Consider the following 13,636-nt stretch of genomic DNA (forward strand, 5'->3'; position numbering starts at 1 on the left):
ACATCCCTGGCGATATACGCGCCCTAACCATTGATCCTGAGACTCAAGCTCATATCATGGCACCATACTTATATATATAAAATCTAGTAACCATCCTATCCAGTATAAATTAATCCTCCATAAGTCATTCAACTTGCTCAGCTGACCTGACTTGAATATAAGTACGACTTAACATTTTAGTTAATCCATTCCCTTATATAATAAATTAATCCTCCATAAGTCATTCAACTTGTTCAGTTGACCTGACTTAAATATAAGTAGGACTTAACATTTTAGTTAATCAATTCCCTTATATAAAATAGGTAGGACTTAACTGATAAGTTAATCCATCCCTAGAATGTCACCGTCCCATACCGGTGCATTAAACCACACAATCCAACAATTGATGTAACAATTAAGGAAATACATCAAACATTCCATAAATAACTATGATAAATATGATATCAAGTTATCACATAATAGGAATGACTTATTATTTCTTTAAACTTCCTATATCATATGTGCTACACAAACTGAATCTTATACATGATGATATTTTATTATACCGTTAAATAAGGATTCTCTATATCCAATTCATCCTACACATTTAATCTCAATTGCTAAAATATTTTACAAGATTAAATCCATTCGTTTGTTTAAAACATTCAAATAGCAAGCATCATTATGATTGAGTCTATTTAAATTTATTAAACCCAAACCTAGTCTCTATTTAATTTTCAGGAATCCTAGGCATGTTTCTACGTTCCATCATTCCACAGATATGAAAAATACATAATTTAAACATGTAAAAATTCACATAAGAAATTAAATCAAAATCATGCATTTTACCAATTCATAACACAAGAACAGATATGAACCAATTTCATAAAACATATGTTCTAACCCAATTAAACATGCATAATTATTTAATTTTATGTGTTTAATAAATCCTGAAATTTCCTAGGCATGTACAGAAACACGAATCAAAGGGAAAGAGATAGAAGAAGAACTTGCCTTAAACTTTCGGACTGAAAGTTAAACTTCTTCTTCCTTGATCTTCTCTCTAAAGGGTTTTCTCCTCATTCCTTCCTCTTTCTCTTCTCTCTCTAACTTTCTCTCTCTAGAATATAATACGTGATATATTTTCACTCATTTTTTGACCTATAGTTGTGTATTTATAGGCTAAATAATAACCCTATTTCTTTTTCTAATCCAAGTCAACTTAATAAAGAAAAATAAAAAAATGAAAATATTAAAAAGGTAACTTAAAATATGTTAAGTATATAATCTATGTATATCATTATTAATTAAATAAAATATATACATTAGATTATTTATTAATACTAAAGTTACCATAATATTAAAAGGTAACTTAAAACATGTTACGTATATAATCTATCTATATCCTCATTAAATAAATAAAATATATACATCAGATTATTTATTTATACTAAAGTTACCATAATATTAAAATGTAACTTAAAACATGTTACGTATATAATCTATCTGTATCCTCATTAAATAAATAAAATATATACATCAGATTATTTATTTATACTAAAGTTACCATAATATTAAAAAGTTAACTTAAAACATGTTACGTATAAAATATATGTATATCCTTATTATATAAATATATAAAATATATACATCAGATTATTTATTAATACTAAAGTTACTATAATATTAATAAATTACTTTCCTTTTTATATATATGTATATACCTATATATCTATATATATACATATACAAGTATCCATGGGTAATTATCCATACCCATCCAACCTCCTATCCAAGTAGTTCATGGGACCCAATTAGTTAGCCCATTACCACTAACCATAACCATAAAATAAAATAAAATAAAATATTTAATTATTTAATTTACAATTAATTACAATTAATCAAATACATCATTTAAGCACACAATCTAATTAAACAAATAATACAAATAACACCTAGACAAAATACAAATAACACATAGATAAGTAGCCAATTAATCAAGTAACACTTAATTCAATTAAACACATAAACAATTAGTTAAATAATCAATTAAAGAATTAAAAAAATACAATAAAAATAAATAAATAAATACCGAGACTATCCTTTTAAAATTAGGGGTATTACATTCTTCCCCCCTAACAAAAGGAATTCCGTCCTCGGAATTCGCCCTTACTTCCTTCCATTATGCTGGGAAACTGTGAGCGAAAAACATCCTCTTATTCCCAAGTAGACGTAACCTCACTATAAGGGTTCCACTTCACTCCAATATACCAAGTGGTAGACAGGGTTCCTATATTTTAAGAAACACAATAATCATACGATGCGTTGGTTGTATCAAATAACAACGTAATCCTCCCATGTCGACAAGGGAATGATCGACATACCTCCAAGTGCCATAGAATATACGCACAAACTCCTATGCACCGAGAGCTAATAATTTGGTAACGCTAATTCAGAGGCGACTGCCTCAATTGCGAAACACAATCTTCTAAAAGTCAATGTAATAAGTAAAATTTACCTTTCTCCAAAAATCATCTTCTTCCTACATAGAAAACAGAACTAGCAAACTACTCTCTGATAGAAAACTCTAGTATACAAGTTCAACTATTTACAACATCCTACTGTTGCCTCCCAACCCCGCGTAGTTCAATATAAAGGGAAGTATCTATTTCTGACATATTTTTAAATGAAGTCGAGGTCTGATTATACAACCCTTACTTCCATTTCCAACCAACAAATGAGAGGTATGCGTTGTGAAAGATACAAAACCTCTAAAGTTGTCACACTAACCTCCTTGTGCCAACAATATCACAGACAAAATTTTGACAAGTGAAGTAAACACTTCCAACAGTCCATGAAAATCTAGGATATACGCCTCAAACATATCCTTTATGGTCTAATTTAATCTCTCGATTAATTCCTCTGTCTATATATATGAAGTAGAGCTGCTGCTCCAAAATCTTCATAAAGCTCCTTCGAAATAGCACTTTGCATCCACTAATATGGACATTCACATGCTATAACACCACTATCACTGAACTATATAATTACTATGAAGTTCTAAAATAAGCATCACTCAAATTTATGTCCTCAAGCGATCTTCCCACCAACTATCACTTCTGTTTAGTTCAACTTCCATATTTGTTATAGGAAGTGGCTAAAGATTTCCTACGATATCCGATGATCAACTTTCCACCTTTGTAGTAGGTTTTACACTTAGGGCAATTGTATATGCATCCTTATCTGTATCTGTTCACCAAAATCGACATTTGATGTCACGGTGTACCTTCTAACCGTTTGATCACACCAAGAAAAATTATAAATTTTCTAGCTCAGTCGCCCGACCGTCATATCATTATTTACAGAAACTACGAAATCCTCCTCGAGTACCTTAAACTCCATCTGAGTAAGGTAACACCGTCTCCAAGGTCAGCTCCAATATTCAAAGTTGACCTTCTCAACTACCGTAGTAATAACAAGTGTTATTATTACACCTGCTATAAATGCATCTAATAACTCAACAACTAACCGAAAGATTTAAATATTCTATCATTGGTTGAGAGCATCCATTTACATCTTTGCTTCCACCAGACGGAACTTGATATAAAGTGTGAATCACCACTGTAATCCATCTAAACCGTCTCGTGATCCATTCTATTCGTATGAACCAAAGTCCTACCAGTTCGAAATAGACAAGAATCAAGTTGACCTAATGTATCAGTCAACCAATATCCCATCCAGAATCCTGACCCTTGTGTAAAATCAGAAATCCCGCAATTGAATCTGTAAAATGCTCTCTCATTTCCACTTTAGTACAGGAAATGGCTGCAAAGGATTTAGTGATCATTAATGGTCCATCTCTATTATCTAATAAATATTAGAAGAACTAAAAGTTATGAAACTCAGTCCGTGCATCCTCCGTCCAATTTGTCTATAGAAAGTACCGTTAGTCCAGTACTACCAGCTTTCGTCTGTACCCCACGTTTAAATTGGAGTGTCTTCAAAAGCGAATTCTGTAACTAAATCTATCCACCACTGATCGGTGATAAATTTGCCGATATTAAAAATCAATCGGTAATTCAATTTATCAATAGTTAACTATGACTTTAACTCAACAAAAGTTAACAAACTACGACCTTTCCATACATACCATGCACCTCATCTTTATATAAGTATTTGGTCTCACCATCTTGTCTTTAACACACCCTGCTTCTTTAAGACAAGTTAATGACAATCCGACTTCTTTATCTAACTTCAAAAGAATATGAAATCTTCCCATCCTCTACATAAGTCATCAATTTCCTTGCAACATCTAATTGTTGCAAATTGTGACTAAAAAAATAATTCCAAATTATTTATGGAAATGAAGAGACTTAGTTTCCTCCTCCATGTGCAACACCGGCAAATTCCTCCCAATAACACACCCTCTTGAATAAATTATTGATTAAGAATTTACTGATGAATATTTATTCAGTCTCCTATCCTCACTCGGTGTCATTCCAATAAGTACTTAATGCAGTACTAAATCCTCCTTCTGACTTGGTAACAACTTCTGAAATTTTCAAGAAGATGTTCAGCAAATCCAGCACCTCTGATATATCATCATGGCGTTTTAGTGATCTTTATTTACCACTACCTCACGCATACCGAAACATTAACAATCACCAATATCATGGCGTTATAATATGATACGAATCCATACCTAACGTAAAGTATATCAAATTGATCGTTCTAGATTGTTTGACTCGTAGTGATGGTTTAATTATCCCATCCCAAAACACACCATAATGACACATGTCCAGGTCCAATAGATTAGTTAGATTTATGTGTATCTACCAAATCCTATGACCATATGCTCACAAATTTAGCGTAAATAGCGCTATGACTCCATGTTATTAAAATAATAATTGGTTGATCACACACTTATGTCCCCAACTAAACCACATACCAAATCCTGAGTAATTAACAAAAAAAATAAAATAAAATACGTATGATAAACACAATAGAACAAAATATACTCCTACTTAGGACATCGTTCTTTCTAGAAAGAAAGTCCCCTTTGAAATCAACCTTACTAGATTGTTTTAAAATTTCCTTTTATAGTTTCGTAAATAATCATTCAACCTCGAAACATACCCTTTAAAACATCGCTTAAAAGCACAAATGTTTTCCTAAGCAAATACCAAAGGCTTAACCCTCATCCTCCATATATGCGGAATGTAAACTGTCTTACTTGACTTTATAAATCGAATTAGAACGTCACAACATAATACCAATGCCTTTTTTTATGTGATTTAAAAATTATGTATTTCGTTCTGATAAGAACACATCCGATCCCCAAACTCCTGAACAATACTTCTTATATACCTCTTTTAGAGATGATAAGAAAGATTTAATTATCTGTAGATTAATCAACCCCAATTCTACTAATAACATTCGCTATACTACTAGCAATTTAGATCACCTCGCGCAATCATCCCTCTTCAAGATTTAGTACCCTCTCTATTGGATACACATAAATCTCCTCCATTAGGATCCTCTTCAACTCCTACTCCTTGCTTGTCTCCTTTTTGAGATCAACTGAAGTCGTGTTGGTCCCGATAGGCGGTGACCTATCACGTACACCTAAATCCTTCATTGGCTTATACTTTTAAAGTAACACCAAACGAACCTAAACCATCAATCCTTAACTCTGCCTTCTGGCAATGAAATCGATAACATACTCCTTTACTCCTTTGGGTCTTTATTACTTTCGCCTTGAACCCATCCTTTTTCTAGTGCCAACCATTCTATGACTACAGAATATAATTGACATCAGCTCTTCCTAACAAACCGTAAATAATGTACAACGAATCCTAATATGGGCTCTAAGTTTTAAGAGACGCAATGCAGAAGTCACATAACGAAAAACACTCGTAAGGACACTAAAACCTAGAGTGCTCTGATACCAACTGTGATACCCCCGGATTTCCGAATGCGGGTTGGCTAGGCCCACGGCCGAATACCCGAGGATATCAAAACAAATTGATAATAAACAAACACAGAGTACAAAAGTATAAAGAAGAATAAATAAAATGCTGACAAGAAACTAAAATGATAATCTAATAATAAAACACATAATATATTTCCATTAATTAATAAACTCTTCTGATACAACTGATCCTCCAAAATACAACTCGGGAATCCATACTGTGTGGACCCCTAGAAAATCCAAACTAAACAAATGACAGTAATTTAAAACAGGAAACTGAATCATAAAGGAACTCCTATGTGCATCGGAAGAATGAAGTAGACTGATCCCCGCTCAGCACGAACAACCTCTACTCGTGACGAACACCTAAAAAATAATGGTGGGTCAAGCCCACAAGCAAGTTCTACTCTACTACACTCCAAGCAGAGATCCGATACACGTATACACCCTAGTCAATCCAACAGTAACTAGCAGTCCGTATATATATATATATACACACTAAAGGAACCTCACTAGACTATAGGGTTGTCTCAACCTGAATAGTAGGCAACATGCAAAACGCACATATAGTGGGCATGAGTACCTAGACCTACCAGGGTACACAACTACACTATATCTAGCTACACATCCCTGGCGATATACGCGCCCTAACCATTGATCCTGAGACTCAAGCTCATATCATGGCACCATACTTATATATATAAAATCTAGTAACCATCCTATCCAGTATAAATTAATCCTCCATAATTCATTCAACTTGCTCAGCTGACCTAACTTGAATATAAGTAGGACTTAACATTTTAGTTAATCCATTCCCTTATATAATAAATTAATCCTCCATAAGTCATTCAACTTGTTCAGCTGACCTGACTTAAATATAAGTAGGACTTAACATTTTAGTTAATCCATTCCCTTATATAAAATAGGTAGGACTTAACTGATAAGTTAATCCATCCCTAGAATGTCACCGTCCCATACCGGTGCATTAAACCACACAATCCAACAATTGATGTAACAATTAAGGAAATACATCAAACATTCCATAAATAACTATGATAAATATGATATCAAGTTATCACATAATAGGAATGACTTATTATTTCTTTAAACTTCCTATATCATATGTGCTACACAAACTGAATCTTATACATGATGATATTTTATTATACCGTTAAATAAGGATTCTCTATATCCAATTCATCCTACACATTTAATCTCAATTGCTAAAATATTTTACAAGATTAAATCCATTCGTTTGTTTAAAACATTCAAATAGCAAGCATCATTATGATTGAGTCTATTTAAATTTATTAAAACCCAAACCTAGTCCCTATTTAATGTTCAGGAATCCTAGGCATGTTTCTACGTTCCATCATTCCACAGATATGAAAAATATAATAATTTAAACATGTAAAAATTCACATAAGAAATTAAATCAAAATCATGCATTTTACCAATTCATAACACAAGAACATATATGAACCAATTTCATAAAACCTATGTTCTAACCCAATTAAACATATATAATTATTTAATTTTATGTGTTTAATAAATCCTGGAATTTCCTAGGCATGTACAGAAACACGAATCAAAGGGAAAGAGATAGAAGAAGAACTTGCCTTAAACTTTCGGACTGAAAGTTAAACTTCTTCTTCCTTGATCTTCTCTCTAAAGGGTTTTCTCCTCATTCCTTCCTTTTTCTCCTTCTCTCTCTAACTCTCTCTCTCTAGAATATATTACGTGATATGTTTTCACTCATTTTTCAACCTATAGTTGTGTATTTATAGGCTAAATAATAACCCTATTTCTTTTTCTAATCCAAGTCAACTTAATAAAAAAAAATAAAAAAATTAAAATATTAAAAAGGTAACTTAAAATATGTTAATTATATAATCTATGTATATCTTTATTAATTAAATAAAATATATACATTAGATTATTTATTAATACTAAAGTTACCATAATATTAAAAGGTAACTTAAAACATGTTATGTATATAATCTATCTATATCCTCACTAAATAAATAAAATATATACATCAGATTATTTATTTATACTAAAGTTACCATAATATTAAAATGTAACTTAAAACATGTTATGTATATAATCTATCTGTATCCTCATTAAATAAATAAAATATATACATCAGATTATTTATTTATACTAAAGTTACCATAATATTAAAAAGGTAACTTAAAACATGTTACGTATAAAATATATGTATATCCTTATTATATAAATATATAAAATATATACATCAGATTATTTATTAATACTAAAGTTACTATAATATTAATAAATTACTTTCCTTTTTATATATATGTATATACCTATATATCTATATATATACATATACAACTATCCATGGGTAATTATCCATACCCATCCAACCTCCTATCCAAGTAGTTCATGGGACCCAATTAGTCAGCCCATTACCACTAACCATAACCATAAAATAAAATAAAATAAAACATTTAATTATTTAATTTACAATTAATTACAATTAATCAAATATATCATTTAAGCACACAATCTAATTAAACAAATAATACAAATAATACCTAGACAAAATACAAATAACACATAGATAAGTAGCCAATTAATCAAGTAACACTTAATTCAATTAAACACATAAACAATTAGTCAAATAATCAATTAAACAATTAAAAAAATACAATAAAAATAAATAAATAAATACCGAGACTATCCTTTTAAAATTAGGGGTATTACATTCTTCCCCCCTAACAAAAGGAATTCCGTCCTCGGAATTCGCCCTTACTTCCTTCCATTATGCTGGGAAACTGTGAGCGAAAAACATCTTCTTATTCCCAAGTAGACGTAACCTCACTATAAGGGTTCCACTTCACTCCAATATACCAAGTGGTTGACAGGGTTCCTATATTTTAAGAAACACAATAATCATACGATGCGTAGGTTGTATCAAATAACAACGTAATCGTCCCATGTCGACAAGAGAATGATCGACATACCTCCAAGTGCCATAGAATATACGCACAAACTCCTATGCACCCAGAGCTAATAATTTGGTAACGCTAATTCAGAGGCGACTGGCTCAATTGCGAAACACAATCTTCTAAAAGTCAATGTAATAAGTAAAATTTACCTTTCTCCAAAAATCGTCTTCTTCCTACCTAGAAAACAGAACTAGCAAACTACTCTCTGATAGAAAACTCTAGTATACGAGTTCAACTATTTACAACATCCTACTGTTGCCTCCCAACCGCGCGTAGTTCAATATAAAGGGAAGTATCTATTTCCGACATATTTTTAAATGAAGTCGAGGTCTGATTATACAACCCTTACTTCTATTTCCAACCAACAAATGAGAGGTATGCATTGTGAAAGATACAAAACCTCCAAAGTTGTCACACTAACCTCCTTGTGCCAACAATATCACAGACAAAATTCCGACAAGTGAAGTAAACACTTCCAACAGTCCATGAAAATCTAGGATATACGCCTCAAACATATCCTTTATGGTCTAATTTAATCTCTCGATTAATTCCTCCGTCTATATATATGAAGTAGAGCTGCTGCTTCAAAATCTTCATAAAGCTCCTTCGAAATAGCACTTTGCATCCACTAATATGGACATTCACATGCTATAACACCACTATCACTGAACTATATAATTACTATGAAGTTCTAAAATAAGCATCACTCAAATTTATGGCCTCAAGCGATCTTCCCACCAACTATCACTTCTGTTTAGTTCAACTTCCATATTTGTTATAGGAAGTGGCTAAAGATTTCCTACGATATCCGCTGATCAACTTTCCACCTTTGTAGTAGGTTTTACACTTAGGGCAATTGTTTATGCATCCTTATCTGTATCTGTTCACCAAAATCGACATTTGATGTCACGGTGTACCTTCTAACCGTTTGATCACACCAACAAAAATTATAAATTTTCTAGCTCAGTCGCCCGACCATCATATCATTATTTACAGAAACTACGAAATCCTCCTCGAGTACCTTAAACTCCATCTGAGTAAGGTAACACCGTCTCCAAGGTCAGCTCCAATATTCAAAGTTGACCTTCTCAACTACCGTAGTAATAACAAGTGTTATTATTACACCTGCTATAAATGCATCTAATAACTCAACAACTAACCGAAAGATTTAAATATTCTATCATTGGTTGAGAGCATCCTTTTACATCATTGCTTCCACCAGACGGAACTTGATATAAAGTGTGAATCACCACTGTAATCCATCTAAACCGTCTCGTGATCCATTCTATTCGTATGAACCAAAGTCCTACCAGTTCGAAATAGACAAGAATCAAGTTGACCTAATGTATCAGTCAACCAATATCCCATCCAGAATCCTGACCCTTGTGTAAAATCAGAAATCCCGCAACTGAATCTGTAAAATGCTCTCTCATTTCCACTTTAGTATAGGAAATGGCTGCAAAGGATTTAGTGATCATTAATGGTCCATCTCTATTATCTAATAAATATTAGAAGAACTAAAAGTTGTGAAACTCAGTCCGTGCATCCTCCGTCCAATTTGTCTATAGAAAGTACCGTTAGTCCAGTACTACCGGCTTTCGTCTGTACCCAACGTTTAAATTGGAGTGTCTTCAAAAGCGAATTCTGTAACTAAATCTATCCACCACTGATCGGTGATAAATTTGCCGATATTAAAAATCAATCGGTAATTCAATTTATCAATAGTTAACTATGACTTTAACTCAATAAAAGTTAACAAACTACGACCTTTCCATACATACCATGCACCTCATCTTTATATAAGTATTTGGTCTCACCATCTTGTCTTTGACACACCCTACTTCTTTAAGACAAGTTAATGACAATCCGACTTCTTTATCTAACTTCAAAAGAATATGAAATCTTCCCATCCTCTACATAAGTCATCAATTTCCTTGCAACATCTAATTGTTGCAAATTGTGACTAAAAAAATAATTCCATATTATTTATGGAAATGAAGAGACTTAGTTTCCTCCTCCATGTGCAACACCGGCAAATTCCTCCCATTGACACACTCTCTTGAATAAATTATTGATTAAGAATTTACTGATGAATATTTATTCAGTCTCCTATCCTCACTCGGTGCTATTCCAATAAGTACTTAATCCAGTACTAAATCCTCCTTCTGACTTGGTAACAACTTCTGAAATTTTCAAGATGATGTTCAGAAAATCCAGTACCTCTGATATATCATCATGGCGTTTTAGTGATCTTTATTTACCACTACCTCACGCATACCGAAACATTAACAATCACCAATATCATGGCGTTGTAATATGATACGAATCCATACCTAACGTAAAGTATATCAAATTAATTGTTCTAGATTGTTTGACTCGTAGTGATGGTTTAATTATCCCATCCCAAAACACACCATAATGACACATGTCCAGGTCTAATAGATTGGTTAGATTTATGTGTATCTACCAAATCCTATAACCATATGCTCACAAATTTAGCGTAAATAGCGCTATGACTCCATGTTATTAAAATAATAATTGGTTGATCCCACACTTATGTGCCCAACTAAACCACATACCAAATCCCGAGTAATTAACAAAAAAAATAAAATAAAACACGTATGATAAACACAATAGAACAAAATATACTCCTACTTCGGACATCGTTCTTTCTAGAAAAGAAAGTCTCCTTTGAAATCAACCTTACTAGATTGTTTCAAAATTTCCTTTTATAGTTTCGTAAATAATCATTCAACCTCGAAACATATCCTTTAAAACATCGCTTAAAAGCACAAATGTTTTCTTAAGCAAATACCAAAGGCTTAACCCTCATCCTCCTTATATGCGGAATGTAAACTGTCTTACTTGACTTTATAAATCGAATTAGAACGTCACAACATAATACCAATGCCTTTTTGTATGTGATTTAAAAATTATGTATTTCGTTCTGATAAGAACACATCCGATCCCAAAACTCCTGAACAATACTTCTTATATACCTCTTTTAGAGATGATAAGAAAGATTTAATTATTCGTAGGTTAATCAACCCCAATTCTACTAATAACATTCGCTATACTACTAGCAATTTAGATCACCTCGCGCAATCATCCCTCTTCAAGATTTAGTACCCTTTCTATTGGATACACATAAATCTCCTCCATTAGGATCCTCTTCGGCTCCTACTCCTTGCTTGTCTCCTTTTTGAGATCAACTGAAGTCGTGTTGGTCCCGATATGCGGTGCCCTATCACGTACACCTAAATCCTTCATTGGCTTATACTTTTAAAGTAACGCCAAACGAACCTAAACCGTCAATCCTTAACTCTGCCTTCTGGCAACGAAATCGATAACATACTCCTCTACTCCTTTGGGTCTTTATTGTTTTCGCCTTGAACCCATCCTTTTTTTAATGCCAACCATTCTATGACTACAGAATATAATTGACATCAGCTCCTCCTAACAAACTGTAAATAAAGTACAACGAATCCTAATATGGGCTCTAAGTTTTAAGAGACGCAACGCGGAAGTCACATAACGAAAAACACTCGTAAGGACACTTGAACCTGGAGTGCTCTGATACCAACTGTGATACCCCCGGATTTCTGAATGCGGGTTGGCTAGGCCCACGCCCGAATACCTGAGGATATCAAAACAAATTGATAATAAACGAACACAGAGTACAAAAGAATAAAGAAGAATAAATAAAATGCTGACAAGAAACTAAAATGATAATCTAATAATAAAACTCATAATATATTTCCATTAATTAATAAACTCTTCTGATACAACTGATCCTCCAAAATACAACTCGGGGATCCATACTGTGTGGATCCCTAGAAAATCCAAACTAAAAAAATTACAGTAATTTAAAACAGGAAACTGAATCATAAAGCAACTCCTATGTAGTATCGGAAGAATGAAGTAGACTGATCCCCGTTCAGCACGAACAACCTCTACTCGTGACGAACACCTGAAAAATAATGGTGGGTCAGGCCCACAACACAAGTTCTACTTTACTACACTCCAAGCAGAGATCCGATACACATATACATCCTAGTCAATCCAACAGTAACTAGTAGTCCGTATATATATATATACACACTAAAGGAACCTCAGTAGACTATAGGGTTGTCTCAACCTGAATAGTAGGCAACATGTAAAACGCACATATAGTGGGCATGAGTACCTAGACCTACCAGGGTACACAACTACACAATATCTAGCTACACATCCCTGGCGATATACGCGCCCTAACCATTGATCCTGAGACTCAAGCTCATATCATGGCACCATACTTATATATATATAATCTAGTAACCATCCTATGCAGTATAAATTAATCCTCCATAAGTCATTCAACTTGTTCAGCTGACCTGACTTGAATATAAGTAGGACTTAACATTTTAGTTAATCCATTCCCTTATATAATAAATTAATCCTCCATAAGTCATTCAACTTGTTCAGCTCACCTGACTTAAATATAAGTAGGACTTAACATTTTAGTTAATCCATTCCCTTATATAAAATAGGTAGGACTTAACGGATAAGTTAATCCATCCCTAGAATGCCACCGTCCCATACCGGTACATTAAACCACACAATCCAACAATTGATGTAACAATTAAGGAAATACATCAAACATTCCATAAATAACTATGATAAATATGATATCAAGTTATCACATAATAGGAATGACTTATTATTTCTTTAA

Source organism: Cornus florida, unplaced genomic scaffold (genome assembly GCF_030987335.1).
Source record: "Cornus florida cultivar Cherokee Brave unplaced genomic scaffold, ASM3098733v1 CherokeeBrave_3.0.0_Hap2_Chr06, whole genome shotgun sequence".
Taxonomy (NCBI): Eukaryota; Viridiplantae; Streptophyta; class Magnoliopsida; order Cornales; family Cornaceae; genus Cornus; species Cornus florida.